Source organism: Squalius cephalus (genome assembly GCF_949319135.1).
Source record: "Squalius cephalus genome assembly, chromosome: 14".
In the NCBI taxonomy this organism is placed as follows: Eukaryota; Metazoa; Chordata; class Actinopteri; order Cypriniformes; family Leuciscidae; genus Squalius; species Squalius cephalus.
The window spans coordinates 3120527-3136998 of record NC_137135.1 but is presented as its reverse complement, the minus strand read 5'-3'; the positions used below and the strand labels follow the sequence as shown (position 1 = coordinate 3136998).

The 16472-nt window shown below is 36.8% G+C and overlaps 1 long non-coding RNA gene across 1 annotated transcript; it reads right to left on the bottom strand.

The window, feature by feature from the left end:
- Positions 1 to 15033: 15033 nt before the first annotated feature.
- Positions 15034 to 15644, bottom strand: LOC307171732. Its single transcript, XR_013823592.1, has 3 exons — positions 15450 to 15644; positions 15212 to 15323; positions 15034 to 15111 (listed from the first exon to the last, which is right to left on the bottom strand). It is a non-coding gene; the product is annotated as an uncharacterized lncRNA (long non-coding RNA).
- Positions 15645 to 16472: the final 828 nt, after the last annotated feature.

Here is a 16472-nt window from a genome sequence, read left to right as displayed (position 1 = left end):
AAATGCTTTTTTATTACAAGCATGTCATTTGTGTACTAATGCATATGATTTATGTCAGAATTAATTCTTAATACAGAACATCATACAACACAATAACATTTAATGTAATAAAATGAGAGAACCAAAACTTATATAAAAATTTAATTAAATTACACAATACAATACATAATGAATTCAACTGAATTATGAGATGTAATATATTACATTTTTATTAACACAAAACTACAAGCAAAATGCACATCGTTTTAGGACATTTATAGAGCTTTTTAAAATACACAACAATACAAAGCAGCTTTAAACAAACATACTCTAGTATGTATTTACTTTCCTAAACACTTTTGTGATAGTCCTCTGGCTATACATTGTGGAGATTTAAAAACAATTAATGTTGAGTTAGCTGTGTTAAAATATTTAATGAACTGTAAGGTTAAAGTTTTTTGAGAGCTAATGAGACACAAATAGATGCAGTGTCTTTTGCTGTATGTAAAGTCAGATCTTTAGTTTGAAGTAAATTCATGTTGTATGTGCAGTCAATTCTTTGTGGAACCATCCTAAGGCCTAGATGATGCAGTCAGTCAGTTTCCCCTTTAGATGGTGCGGTCGTGACCTGGTAGGTGAGGAGGCTGGACTAGGTGTCATGGACTGACTTGAGGAACTCTGCAAAAACACACAAACAACACGTCACATGCAACTGTACACTTGCAGTCCTTAGTGCTATGGAACATCACTCACTGTTTTTGCTTTGATATGCAAACTCAAAGGTGCAACGCAGCTTCAGACGTAGTTAGCTCGTTGAACCTGGGTGCCGTGGATGGACTGGCACGAGGAACTCTGCAAAAACACACACACAACACGTCACATGCAACTGTACACTTGCAGTCTTTAGTGCTATGGAACATCACTCACTGTTTTTGCTTTGATATGCAAACTCAAAGGTGCAACGCAGCAGCAGACGTAGTTAGCTCGTTGAACCTGGGTGCCATGGATGGACTGGCTTGAGGAACTCTGCAAAAACACACAAACAACACGTCACATGCAACTGTACACTTGCAGTCCTTAGTGCTATGGAACATCACTCACTGTTTTTGCTTTGATATGCAAACTCAAAGGTGCAACGCAGCAGCAGACGTAGTTAGCTCGTTGAACCTGGGTGCCGTGGATGGACTGGCACGAGGAACTCTGCAAAAACACACACACAACACGTCACATGCAACTGTACACTTGCAGTCTTTTTAGTGCTGTGGAACATCACTCACTGTTTTTGCTTTGATAAGCAAACTCAAAGGTGCAACGCAGCAGCAGACGTAGATAGCTCGTTGAACCTGGGTGCCATGGATGGACTGGCTTGAGGAACTCTGCAAAAACACACAAACAACACGTCACATGCAACTGTACACTTGCAGTCCTTAGTGCTGTGGAACATCACTCACTGTTTTTGCTTTGATATGCAAACTCAAAGGTGCAACGCAGCTTCAGACGTAGTTAGCTCGTTGAACCTGGGTGCCATGGATGGACTGGCACGAAGAACTCTGCAAAAACACACACACAACACGTCACATGCAACTGAACACTTGCAGTCCTTAGTGCTGTGGAACATCACTCACTGTTTTTGCTTTGATAAGCAAACTCAAAGGTGCAACGCAGCAGCAGACGTAGATAGCTCGTTGAACCTGGGTGCCAAAATTCCACTGTCCGTGAAACCACTATTTTGCACAGTGTAACAAATGCTACCTGGGATCTCCATATCTCAGCTCTGGAAGGCTCTAGAGCCTCCAATCTTGCACTCCTGTCTGCGCATCAGCACCCTCTATCCGAATCCAAGGTTTCAAGAAGATCCAAGAAACTTTATTTTTCGACCCAAAAAAAACGACAGGGGTAGGCCTTATAGTTTTTTTGGGTCGAAAAATAAAGTTTCTCGGATCTTCTTGAAACCTTGGATTCTGATAGAGGGCGATGAGGCGTAGAGATGAGTGCAAGTCCTGGCTCTCTACACCTCTCCTGAGCTGAGATATGGAGATCCCTTTTTAAATATGTACAAATAACTTTTTAACATATGCTTTTCTGGTAACAGGGCTGACACAATGAGCGTGTCCCTGTCTTTCAGATATTACATGAACTCAAAGAAAAGAAGAGAACACTTGTCTTCTACCATCAACTTCATGAAAGGCAGATGATGCAAGGAGAAGTAGAAAAATCATACTGAGGGACATGCCATTTTCAACATTTCTGCAAGATGCTGTGCACAAAAATGTGATTAAAATCCTTTAAAAACAAAAGAAACAGAAATTAATTTATTCTTATATTATTAGACATATTATGGAAACTAAATTATAAAATATTTTATTTGTTTTATGGTTTATTAAGATTTACAGAGCTTTTTTTTCTAAGGGACACAAAATGGCACGTTTACGTATAATGACCCAACTTTGATAGGACTCATTAGATCAGGGTTCACCAATCTCGGTCCTGGAGGGCCGCTGTCCTGCAGAGTTTAGCTCCAACCATCTCCAACACACCTGTTTGAAAGTTTCTAGTATGCCTAGTGAGACCTTGATTAGCTGGTTCAGGTGTGTTTAATTGGGGTTGGAGCTAAACTCTGCAGGACAGCGGCCCTCCAGGACCGAGATTGGTGAACCCTGCATTAGATATTGCTTGATGCTGCAATATTTTTTTTTACCTACAAGAGTCTCCTAGGATAGAAGGAATGGGTGGATATTCCGGAGCAACTTGGCATTTCTGACTGACCATTTGCCATCTTGGTTTGGAGGCGGAAAAAAATCGAAGCACAACGGCTTGCCACTTGGTTTAAATATATAGGATGATGCACCAGGGTGGGTCCACTGAAGAGGATGATGTGCAACTATGCCATCAAAACCCGTGCAAATTTAAGATTTTTTTTTTTTAATAGCTGTCCACTGTAGTGACCACTATGCATGAAAGGGTTAATCCATATAAAACAGCGATTAATCTTGCAAAGTACGTTTTGGTGTTACTGCTATCATTACGTTAGTAATTCATTAAGTTAACTAAAAAGTGTCGCTATGTTGTGAGAAGGTATTCCTTTGCAGAGATCCCAACCGTAACTAAGCATTTAACAAACAGAAAAAAGTGACATCTCATTACCAGATGTTCTCCAGTCCTAAAAGTAAAACAAAAACACAAACAATCTGTATTTAAAAGATCTTTTAGAAAGTCATGGACTCTTTTGAGCCTTTGTCAGTGATACTCTGAAATACTTCCCATCCCATACATGAAAAAAATACATGCCATGTTGGTGATATCATATCATATATATATATATATATATATATATATATATATATATATATATATATATATATAAATATTCTTACATAGGCTATATAAAATAAAATGACACAACCCTGTCTCTTTTTGTTAAATTTCAGTTTTATTGATCAATAATAGCAATTATGAAAGTATAAGTAGCCATACAAGTCAAGAAATAAAGTAATTAAACGATTCAGTCAAACATAAGTCAGCAGGCTACAACGTTAAAGATAAAAAGCCTAAATAATTTAACGTTATATAAAGTTATGAAACTAAAACTTTGCCCTCAGCCAAAACGATTTGCCAGGGAACAAAATATAGATTAATGATTTCAAAGATCGTCCCACAAGACGAATTATATCTCATGTTTAACCACTCCACTAGACTAGAGAGCAGCAGCAGCTCTAGCCGAGGTAAGGCTGTTCCAAGCGGGATACATGAGCGCTGAGCAACCGGTGATCCCTTGGATCTCACATCTCCGAAAACGTCAGATCAAATTTTTAAATAGGCGCTATCTGTATAAACAAACAACATATTTGAGCTTTAAACAACTACATTATCGACTGAAAAACTCTTAAAACTACATTTCGTGACACAATAACAGTAGTATTTTTAAATTTCGCGGTCTTTCTCCTGCTATTGACGCAACTTGAGATTTTAAATATTAGCTATAGAATATACACGATTTACATATACAATATAAAATTTAATTCAATCTTACCTTGCATATAGCAGCGGGATTTAGCATTCTACATAAAGCTACCACATAATAACACTAAAACAGCTCACGTTAGCTACAAGTTATCGCGAGAACAGATTTAGATCAGGCATACTACTGGCATACTAATGGGGTCCTCAGCCCGGACCCATTTCTTCAGCCGGACCCGATTGTTCATCACACCGGTTAGTTTTTTTTTTCCACTGACAGACCGGCCCATGAAACCCGTAGATCAGTGGCCCATTGGTTGTTTTCTTGATTGACAGTGGGCTGGCCCAATCACATCTTTAAACACCTCCCCCTCTGGGCTTTGAGTGAGCGTGCAGTGTCAAGTGTGTATCTGTCAAAATAGTCTGAGAGATGGAGAAGAAACGCAAAGAATGTGCAGAGAAATAGCGTGAAAAATAGATACAGGCCCTTCAAGCAGACGCTGTAAAATGTGTCAAGATATATATGTTTTCTGCAGCAGCAGGACCTTCATCAGCTCCAGTGGCTGATGAGGAGGATCAGGAGAGAGATGAGAAAGTGTAACGTAGAGTCCGCGGTAAGCAGAACTACTTTCAAAACACTTTGGCTATGAGTGTAGGAACCCATAACCCAGTTACAGATTATTTCCACATCTGCATTGTTGACGATTACAGAAATTTACTAGAAGTTTAATGAGACGCGTTTGTATCCATGTTTTCCGCCAAAATAAAAGCTTGACGCAGTTTCCGTCAAAATAAAAGATCATGTGCTTATCTCTTTCAAGTATAGAAATTAGTACAAAACTAATTATGAAAGTTTTCTTTATTTTTCGGTGCATTATTTTTTACAATATATGGCTATTAGGCTACTATCATGAGATTAATATTATAACTATTATTATGTAGTAGGTGTAATGTAAATAGACACTGTTACTAAAAGAGGTTTGATTTTTTTCTTTGTTATACTTGCACACTGAATATGGGTTGGAGCTTTTAATTTTGAACCCTCAAACTGCACCAGATTGATGAATTTAACATTAAAATGCACAACATTTTCTTAGGGGGACCATGCCCCCAAACCCCCCTAGAAGGACTGAGGTCCACCCACCACAGTTTTACCAAAATTCTTGTGAGAAACACTGGTATTGCTATGCCAATGCAGCTTATAGCTTGTTTTTTGGATTCATCACTGTAGAGTATAGTTCGACTGTATTAATAAATTACAATTTTGTACTTATTTCATCTGTTAACTCTCACTTGTTTATACTCACTCATTACATGGCATTAGTGGTTTTAATGAATAGGAGTTGAACAAAAACATATTCAAAGGCGTGCAAAGATGGGTGGTGTTTATGATCATATGTAGTGGGCCAGTCTGGGCCAAAATGCCAGGGCCGATTTTCTGTCCCAGTCCAGCCCTGGTCTGAAGGAAGCTCATTCTGGGACTAGCTTGTAGTGGCTATAATTCTGCACCGAGGCTGAATTTTTGGAAAGAGATTTCAGATACAGTACTAAGGACCACTAAGGCCTATATTAAAGCCTACAAAAAGTAGCATGTCATGGGACCTTTAAGAAGTTTTGTTACTGTCTCCACAACAAATAATGACAATCACCTCATGGTCTCAGCTGGTTCTTGAAAGCCCATTCCCATTAGCTCTTTATAATCTCCTTTCCTTCAGGGTGCTGTCCCCTGGCATAGTTGCAGACACTTGTCATAATGAAAAACAAGTCATCCAATGAATGCGGTTTCTGGTAAGTGGTATATGGAGGAACATCCGCTGCACTCTCATACCCATCTCACATAAAACACCTCCATTCTGGAGATGCCCAGTGTCGGCGTGACCCCCTGCCTTAGGTTGACCTCTGGCCAAAGAGGATCTTACCCTTCCTTGAGTAGTCACTTCGTGCACACTGGTAACCGCTCTTCCCCATAACAAAATCAGTTCTCTTCAGCAGACTCAGTTGTTTTCTGGAGCTTAGGAAAGGCACATTCAAGAGTCACCAGAGCACTCTGGACTGCCTAATAGTGTTAACACAGGGAGACAGGTTAATAACAACAGTATTTAATCACCTAAATTCATTAAACATCTTCAGATCAGCAAAATCGCAATACTGAGCTTATACTCTGTGAATTTAAATCAACCGTCCATTCAGTGTACATCTGCATCTGTAGCCGGAGCCATCGGCCCTGTTTCATGGTGGAGACTAAAATCAGACAAAGAAGTTACTGGCCCTGAATTAAACTAGTCAAAGTTGATTTTTTCCCAGCACTATTAGTCACTATTAATCATACACTTTCACTGTTAAATTAAATGTAGTACAGTGGTGAATGTATATAATGTATGTCATTGTTATTAAGAATTTTTGTCTTGTTTGTTTGTATTGTTGATGTATATTTTTATTTATGTGTATTGTTGTCATAGTGAATGAATGTTGTATGATTGTTGGTTATCTTTTGTTATTTTTTATGTTACCGGCCTAGGGACTGCAGATGAAAAAACTGTAAACGTCAAAGGTATGTCAATTTATGTTATTTCCACTACACGTCTGTGTCTATTATATTAATATGATCTTTTCTCTATTGGGGGCCTAATGGTTAGAGAGTCAGACCATTAGTTCCATTCTTAAGAATGATAGGTAATGTCACTACTCACTGCTCCTAATGTGTGTGTGCACTAACTAAGGACAAATTCCCAGTATGATAATAAAACTTAATAAAAAAAACTTAATGAATGACGGAAAATCATGGGGAAAGACTTAATTTTTCTACACTACATTTACAGAGGTGCTATATAATTTCACTTAAAGCTTTTAAACATTTAAGTAGAGATGATTTAAGTAAATATGATCTGTTTCTTACTGAACCCACAGTCAGAGCTCAAAAGTGAGATCTGAGATCAAACCAGCAGATAAACCAGAAACCAGCAGATAAACCAGAAACCAGCAGATAAACCAGAAACCAGCAGATAAACCAGAAACCAGCAGATAAACCAGAAACCAGCAGTAGAAAAGAGAAGAAAGAGCAAAAGCACAGACAGAACGAGAGAAGAAACTAAGCAAGACTGCAAACGTTCTTATGCCATGAGCACAGCGCTGCAGAAATCTCCTGAATATATCTAGGTAAGACATGGTTGTTTATTTTACTTCACTTTTAGTTATTAAAGATGAACTGACATGACATGTGACACAGACTACCCTTATGAAAATATATAATTCCCTATATATGAATGATCATTATATGAAATGGTTTAACAGTATATTTGAAAATATACAGAGAAATATGTTGTTCATATATTACAAGAATGGCTGCTTTTTATATATCGAAAAATGCGACAATATATTTACTAATATATCATAATGTATGTAATTTTATATTCAGTAATACACTTCATTATATATAGATGTATATGTGATCAGATATGGTACTCTATGTGTAATATATTGCAGATATATTTAGTCATGCAACATACACACATATGTAGAGAAAAATATAATGTAATATATTTATTATATATTTAAATTATTTACATTATAAATGTTTCATATTTTCAAAGGCACAAGCACACCTGCATGTACTAAAGTATTTAGCCAAGAGACTATCACTGTGTTGAAGAGAGCAGACATTACTTTTAAAATATAATAATTATAGTCGTTTAGTATAATGGTGTTCGGCCAATCGTCAACCGAACCACAGGCTCTACTCTTCAGCACAATGACCCCAAAAACACACACACACCAGAAAACCTTTTACACTCCAAAATAATAGAGCATTAAACACTAACAGATCCTATTATCCTTTTAACATTAATAACACTTCATTTTAACATTTGCTCTCCTTTAACAGTCAGAAGCAAAGCATGCTGGGAACTAGAAATCTGTTGTAACACATTCCGTGAATGTGTGTGTGTGTGTATGTACAGTTTATATATATATATATATGTGCGTGTGTGTGTGTATGTCTGAACATACATTCACATTTATCTGGGAACATGTATGTGCAGTATTTGTACACAATAAAGGATAAAACTTTGTGAATATTACATGTAATGTTATTTTTTGTCTTTATTTATAAATATTTTATATATATATTAATATACAGCCATACACAGTCAATGCATATATTGCAGCATATTGAAAAATATAAGCACTAGTTTCCCATATGGAAATCTATTATGTAATATATAGAATAATATTTTGCAGTATATTCTCATATATTTTTGTTTCATAAGGGTAGAATGCATTAATATTCTCAGTCGTGTGTTCAGCTGGAATGAGCTTTGTGACTTCTGAAAGTTGCTCAGCATTTATTCAGCAGATACTAATTTTTCACTTTTTCATTTATTTAATTGCATATTTTCAGCCGGATATCGCAAACAGATCAAAGACAGACTGGAATATGGAAAATTATACATATGACGGGAATATGGAATATGACTGGGATCTGGTCCGGCTACAGGTAAATGTCAGATACTCCATCTTCATCATCATCGGTGTGTGTGCAGGTCTACCAGCTCTTGTTTGGTCTGCCAGCGATCTAATTCATCACAGAAAGAATGGACACCGTATTTCAGTCTTCATCATCCTCCTCCTCCTCACTGACTGTGTTGAGATTTTCTCGAGTCCCTATGTACTGTTAAAACTGGTCTTAAATGAGTTCGACTGGAATAGAAGTTGGACATTTCGTGTTTCTTTCTCTTTATGGTACTTCTCAAGACACTGTGGTCTCCTCCTGAACCAGCTGGTGGCGCTAGAGGGAATTCTCTCAGTGAAATATCCACTGTACACTGCTTCAGTTTTTTCCTCACCCTGTTTCTTTTTTTTTTTTTGAACTTTTTTTTTATATTTTTTCCACAGAACAAAACAAAAAGAACATTATCGGAGCCAAGTGATAAAATAAATATAATACAGAGAAAAATAATAATAAATACAAATATTCTGTATATATATATATATATTGCTGCACCTAATATGCATATTCACATCTCAACAAACATTATACAATAATATACAGCCCTATAATAAAATAAAAATAAATAAATAAGTAAATAACATTAAAAAAATATATAAAAAAATTAATAATAATAATAATAAAAATAAAAAAATGTATAGATTTAAATATTCTTTAACCATGTGCCATCTCTGATTAAAAAGGTCAGTTTTCAATTGTAAAGATGCAGTCATTTTTTCCATCATATAAATCTGTTTTAGTCGCTGTTTCCATTCAGTTATAGTTGGTGATTTCACAGATTTCCAATTAGCCGTAATGTTTTTTTTGGCAATTAGTAGCAATACACGTAAAATATATCTTTAGTCAGCTTTGAAAACTTCAACCGATATAACACCCAATAAGAAAAAACTTACATTTGAGGGAACTTCTCTTTTTACAATTTTCTCTATTTCTTTTTTAATATTTTTCCAATAAGCAAGGATTACTGGACAGTCCCAAAATATATGTGTATGGTCACCTGTTTTACCACATTGTCTCCAGCACAAAGCTGCAGAGGGGTCTTTTACAAAATTTGAAATAACCAGAGGAGTATGAAAATAACGTATTTTAATTTTCCAGTCGAATTCCTTCCACTGTTGACTATTAATTCCCTTATGGCACCCATAACAGAGTTTATCCCATAACTCATCCTCTATTATTGTATTAGCTTCTATTTCCCACTTTTCCTTAATATTTTAAGTGTTTCCAACCATGTCTGTTAACAATCTTTTATAAAGATGAGAAACATGTTTACCAACAGGGAGACGTTTTTCTGAAATTGTGATAAAATATTGTTCTATGCCATTTGGGATTTTGCCAATTCTCTCTTTTTCCTTATGGTTTGTAATGTAATGCCTAATTTGCAAATATCTATAAAAATCACTTGAGGGAAGATCAAATTGTTCCTGAAGTTGTGAGAAAGACTTAAAGTGTGTTTCTTCAAAGAGCTGATTAAAAATAAAGAGGCCTTTAACTGCCCACCTCCTAAAACCATGGTCGCACATCGAAGGTGGAAAATCTACATTGCCCACTATGGGCATAGCTCGAGAAATTGTTCCAACATCCTTAAGCATTTTCTTTACTTCTGCCCATACCTTTATTGTATGTTTTATCCATTCATTTTCAATCTTCATTTTATTGACATGTTTTAGATCCATAAAGGGTAGGGTAGACAGTTGCGCACCCTTAACTTCCCCTTGCTCTATTTGAGTCCACTTCGCTTCCTCATCTCCACTGATCCAAGTCACAATTGCTGCTAGTTGAGCTGCCCAGTAATAACATTTTATATTTGGCAAAGCCAAACCTCCTTTATTTTTAGCCAGATGAAGTGTTTTAAGTTTAATTCTGGGTCTTTTGTGTTGCCATATAAATTGAGAAATTAATTTGTTTAACATATTAAAAGTGGAAATTGGAACTCTTATGGGCAACGACTGGAATAAAAATAGGAAACGTGGGAGCAGGTTCATCCTTACGGTCTCAACTCTGCCAAACAAAGATAAAGGAAGAACCTCCCAACGAACTAGATCACTCCTTATTTGATTAATTAGCTTATTATAGTTTGCCTCAAAAAGCCTTGTAGTTTTAGGTGTGATAATAATCCCCTAGTACCTAAATCCTTGTTTAGACCAGTGAAATGACACCATCTCATTTAATTGTTTAGGCCATATTCCTGATATCATCATTGCCTCTGATTTATTTTGATTCATTTTGTATCCAGAGATGTCTCCATAATCTTTTAGGCATTGCATTAGTCGAGGTATTGAAGTAAGGGGATGTTTATAAAGAGCAGGATATCGTCAGCGAAAAGGGAAATTGTATGAACTCTCCCCCCACCATCCTCAACCCCCTCAATCTGAACATCCTGTCTTATTGCCTCCGCCAGAGGCTCGATACTGAGAGCAAAGAGAATGGGTGAGAGAGAGTCACCCTGTCTTACGCCTCTCTCTATATCAAAAAAGTCAGAGCAATGTCCGTTAACTCTAATTTTTGATTTGGGATTCTTGTACAACAGCCGAAACCAAAAGGTAAATTTTTCACTGAAGCCCATCTCAGTTAATGTTTGTTCTAAAAATGTCCAATCAACCCGATCAAATGCTTTCACAGCATCTAAGCTGAGAAGCATTGACGTTTGAGAACCCTTTGCCATGAGTGACTGCAGGTTTAATGCTCTCCTTATATTATTTGTCCCTTGGCGGCCTGAAATGAACCCCGTCTGATCTGGTTTTACTCATTTCCTAATGTATTTTTGTACTCTAGTTGCTAAAATAGATGTTAATATTTTATAATCCACACACAGGAGGCTAATAGGACGATAGCTAGAACACTGCAATGGATCTTTTCCTTCTTTATGCAGGACTGTAATGATAGCCTCTGACCATGACTCTGGAGGGTTCCATGAATTTAACACATAATTATATAACTTACATAATATTGGAGTGAGGTCCTCAACAAACACTTTATAATATTCTCCTGCAAATCCGTCTATTCCTGGCGTTTTGTTATTTCTTAATTTAATAATTGTTTCTTTTACCTCTTTTTCTCTAATTGGCTCTACTAACGCAGAGGCTTCATATGCCGTCAGCTTGTCTAATTTAAGATTTTTATAGAAATCATGTATTTTTTCTTCTTTCAATTCCTGATGTTGACCCTTATATAATTGTTCGTGATATTTGGCAAAAGTATTTGCTACTGCTTTTGGACTATTTCACCATTGTTGGAATGAGGTTGTTTAATTTTAGGAATTGTTCGACTAGCTTGTGCTTTCTGTAGTTGAAATGATAATAACCTGCTAGCCTTGTTCCCCAATTCGTAGTATTTTCTATCGATAAACCTAAGGGCACCCTCTGCCTTATAGGTCAGAATCTCATCTAACTTGGCTATATTCTCTTTAAGTTTATTAAATACTTCTTGTTTTCCACTTTGTTTATGTTCATTTTCTAATCTCTTGATTTCAGTTTCTAGTTCTACTTGTTTTTTAAGTCTGTCTTTCTTTAACTTTGATCCTATAGATATTATTTTCCCCCTTATTGTGGCTTTTCCTGCGTCCCATAAAACAGTAGGTGAGACCATTCCATTATCGTTCAAAGCAAAATATTCCATTATAGCTGACCTTATTTCCTCTCTTATATTAACATCTCTCAATAATGAAACATTAATTCTCCAATACTTCATACATGGTTCCAATCCCAAATCAGGTGTCATTTGTACTGGACTATGATCTGAAGTGGTTATTGGCTCAATGACACAGTTTTTAACTCGGTGTGTGTCCTTTTTGGACACCAAAAAATGATCCAACCGTGAGTAGCTTCCATGCACTTGTGACATAAAGGTGAAGTCTCTCTCTTTTGGATGAAGGTGTCGCCAAGCATCTATCAACCCTAATTCCTTCATCATATTCATTAGACTTTTCAACATTCTGCTTTGAGGTTTTGAGGATGATGGTAATTTATCTAATCTATTATTCAGTACGCAATTTAAATCCCCACCCATTAAAAAAAAACCTTCACCATGATCTGCTACCAAATGTGCAAGCTTTTTGAAAAATTGTGGACAATCTTCATTTGGTGCATAAGCATTCAAAAGAGTTAATTTAAAACCTGCAATCCTTCCTATGACCATAACATAACGACCCTCAGTATCCTGGAAAACTTTTTCACAATGAAAGTACACAGACCTACTAAATAGTATAGCTACACCCCTCTTTTTACGTTTCCCATAAGAGCTACTGTAAACCTGGTCCACCCATTCTCTTTTTAATTTTTGGTGTTCTGTTTCTGTGAGGTGAGTTTCTTGCAGTAAGGCTATAGAGCACTGCATTTTCTTCAACTGCCCCAGTATCTTTTTCCTTTTAATTGGGCTATTTATTCCTTTTATGTTATAGGTAATTAAATTAAGTAATGCCATCATTGTATTTATACTGATTCATGTAACACAGCCCGAACCTCTCATAAGCATCTGTTAGACAAAAACAGATAAAATAATTTAACTCCAACTGTACAAAGTTAAAGAAAAAGAAATTTGCAACCTGCCTCAGATAAAACAAAACAATAACATTATGAACATAGAACAGGGGCTGTTCCATAAAAGCCGCTTAGAAAAGCGGGGATTAAAGTCCAAAACCTGACTTGAATGAGCCGAGCTAAACATCCGCGCTTAAATCAGGTTCCATAACAGTAAGTTGAGGATCATGTGATCTTACTAATTTGAGTCAGGTTTAAATAGTCTAGATAATTGCGCGTGCACGCCATTGTTTAAAAGTCCTGAAAAGTCGAGCATGGGTCAATCGATTTACTGTGGGCTACCATGGCAACAAAAGGAAAAGATAGAGCAGCGATGTTCACGGCAACGGAACAGCGTTTGCTATTGGAAACATATGAAGAATTTAAAGATGTCATCACCAAAAAAGGCAATACAGCGGCAATAAATAAAGCAAGAGAGAAAGGTTGGCAGGAAATTGCTGATCGTCTCAATGCGTAAGTAGCGGTGTAAACTATTTAAAATACTTTATCAACATTGAATGTGTGTCACAATACATTGCAAAGTTTGTGTGTGAATAACAGTAACGTTAATTGCTTTCACGCAGCAGCAACTTAAGTGAAGGAAAAAGAACCTGGCAGCAGGTGAAGATAAAATATAAAAATATAGTTCAGAATGGTAAGTAAATCTAATGGTATGTACATATGTAATCAATGCCAGCTTGGAGTTACAACTATTCAGGTTTTTATTTATTTTATTTTTTTAATTGCAGTGACCAAAAAGAAGACTGAGGTTGCTAGCACTGGGGGAGGGCCACCACCAGCCAGCTTCACTCCTGCAGAGGAGCTGGCTTTGGAAATTAATAAAGGGAGGCCCGTCCTTGAGGGAATAGAGGGGGGGACATCATCTAAAAGTATATAAAAGGTGTGTGTGTGTTTTATTATCATTATTCCTTCCTGACTAACTGATTTCCTCCTTCCTTAGGCATTGTAAGCACATCATAGCAGTAATGTCACGTAGAGGTACTTGTGCTACTGTAATGGTGCATTTTGGTAAAAAAATAAATATTTTTTCTATCAAGATTCTGTATGCTTTATGGATCCACCAGACATCATGTTGCCTGTGAGTATGAGACTTTTTAAATCAGTCATGTAAGCTAATGAGTTTAACTGAGTTTAATCAGTGGTCACAGGGAGAAGGCCCATCAGTTGAGGAGGATGAGGAGACTGTGTCTGTATGTTCAAGGAGGCCTGAGGTAGTCACAGGTTCCATGCGATACTGTATTGCATATTAAAAAGTGTACTTGTGTGATAAAATGATCATAATGTGTTTTCAGGATGCTGACACTGTTCTAGAGCCCTCTCAGTCTGGGACCACATGTGACAAAGTGAGTGTTAAGAAATGAAAACAATGTGACAAGAGTATTCAATGAAATAACTTAAATCTATGTTGCTACAGAACCCAGAAAACATAAAAGGAGTGTATAAACGCTACCTCCTTAAACAAATGGAAGCGATTGATATCGACATCCAGTATAAAAAACTGAAGATGAGGAAGTTGGAGCTGGAAATTCAACAGCTACAGAAAAATGCAAGTAGAACTACCATTTTTAAAAAAGGAAAAGAAAAAAAAACCATTACCTTATTGATCACTTTCCACAACATTTATTTGTGTGTTTTCACCCCTAACAGGCAGATTCACTCTGAATAAAGACAAATCACATTAAAAACTTTGACTTCTGTGTGTTTGTTCAACTAAGGAGAAAGTTGAGGGGCCAGTGGAAAATTTTAAAGGCTACACATGGTTTAGACCATATTAAGCCAAATAATTATTTGCATATGTGTCTCGTATAAGTCTGCCTGTTTCGTTTTCTTCCAATACTGCTTCATTGCCCCAGTCTTCCTCTTCAACAATCCTTGGTTGCCTCTCTCTCCTCAGACAAGCAATGTTATGGAGCACTACACAAGCAACTACAATGTCACATGCCCTAGGTGGAGTCACTCTGAGGTGCTTCAGGCACTGAAACCTTGACTTTATCAGCCCAAATGCCATCTCTATACGACCTCTTGTGCGTGCATGGGCAGTGCTGTGCCTCTGTCTGGGGCTCCTGATAGGGAGTTAAGAGGAAGGCAGGCATGGGTATCCCTTGTCTCCCAGCAAAACTCCTGAGAATTCTCCTGCATAGACAGAATGAATATATATAGATATATAATGTAGTTTTTTTTTTTTTTTTTTTTTTTTAAAGACTTTTTGCGATTTAAGTGATTACTAGCATACCTCTTGCTAGTTGCTGGTAGAGAGATGAGGCTCTAAAGATTCTGGAGTCATGCACAGAGCCTGGCCATTTGGCCTCTACATTTGTGATGATGCAATCTGCATCACTAATCATCTAAAATAAATTAAACCTGTAGGTCACTACATTTTAATTGCAATGAACTAAACACTGGTGCCCAGCTTAGTACAGAACACTCAGTGCTAGAGCATAGCCTTCAATATCATCTCAGTGGGACCGTACCTGTACATTGATGCTGTGTACTGATTTCCTATTCACAAAGTCCGCTTCATGTGGACCAGACGGACACTTAATACGCACATGGGTGCAGTCCAATGCACCGATAACATTTGGGAAACCTAGGAAAATTATTTGTTTGTTTTAAATATGTCCCATGTAAAATCAACAGTCAAGAAATATTTCCATGTTTTATAGTTATTTGAACTTACCAGCTATTCCATAAAAGGCATGTTTAATGGTACGAATAGCTTTGTGGCCAGGGAATGTGATGAACACATTGAGTAGTCTTTTTAAATAAAGGTACACAGTTTGTACAGAGCGGCAAACTGATGCTTTGCTGATATTCTCTGCATCTCCAACTGTGTACAAAAATGTTCCACTGGCAAAAAAGCACAGTGCAATGCACACCGTCTGTGGGACTGTGAGCGCTCTGTTCGCGGCGTGTATTATTTGCAATGTATGGGCTTAGTAATCTAAATATATGCAATCCCATCTCTTGAGAACCTATATCGCTCATACAGGTAGCTGTCATTAAAAGCCAATGGGTCTGACCTGTCTCTTAAAGTTCTCTCTCTTTGAAATGCCCTCCGCAAGACTATAGCTCCCTCATCCACCACCTCATCTATGAAAGGACACGCCATGGTTAAGTTTGGAAACGAGTTCAGCTCCCTATTTATATACTTTTAATTCATTAATTACCAAACTCATTAACCAAACTCACCAATTAAACACACAAGTTTTGAACATTTCTTAGTGTATTTATACCTTACATTTATTCTTACATTTATTAGTAAAGTACATTTCCTTATTTATTTATTTATTTAAAAAAAAATGTTATTAATAGTGGTTAAGTAAAATAAAATGACATCGAAATACCAGCAGGTGAGTATAAATGGTATGCTCGTTAAGCCTGAACTCAGACTTAGCCTGACAGTTAGCCTGCCCCGGACCAGGTTAATTTGCCAGCATAAGTTGCCGGGGTAACTGAGTTTGAACTTTTTTAAGTTTGATTTATGAAACCGAATC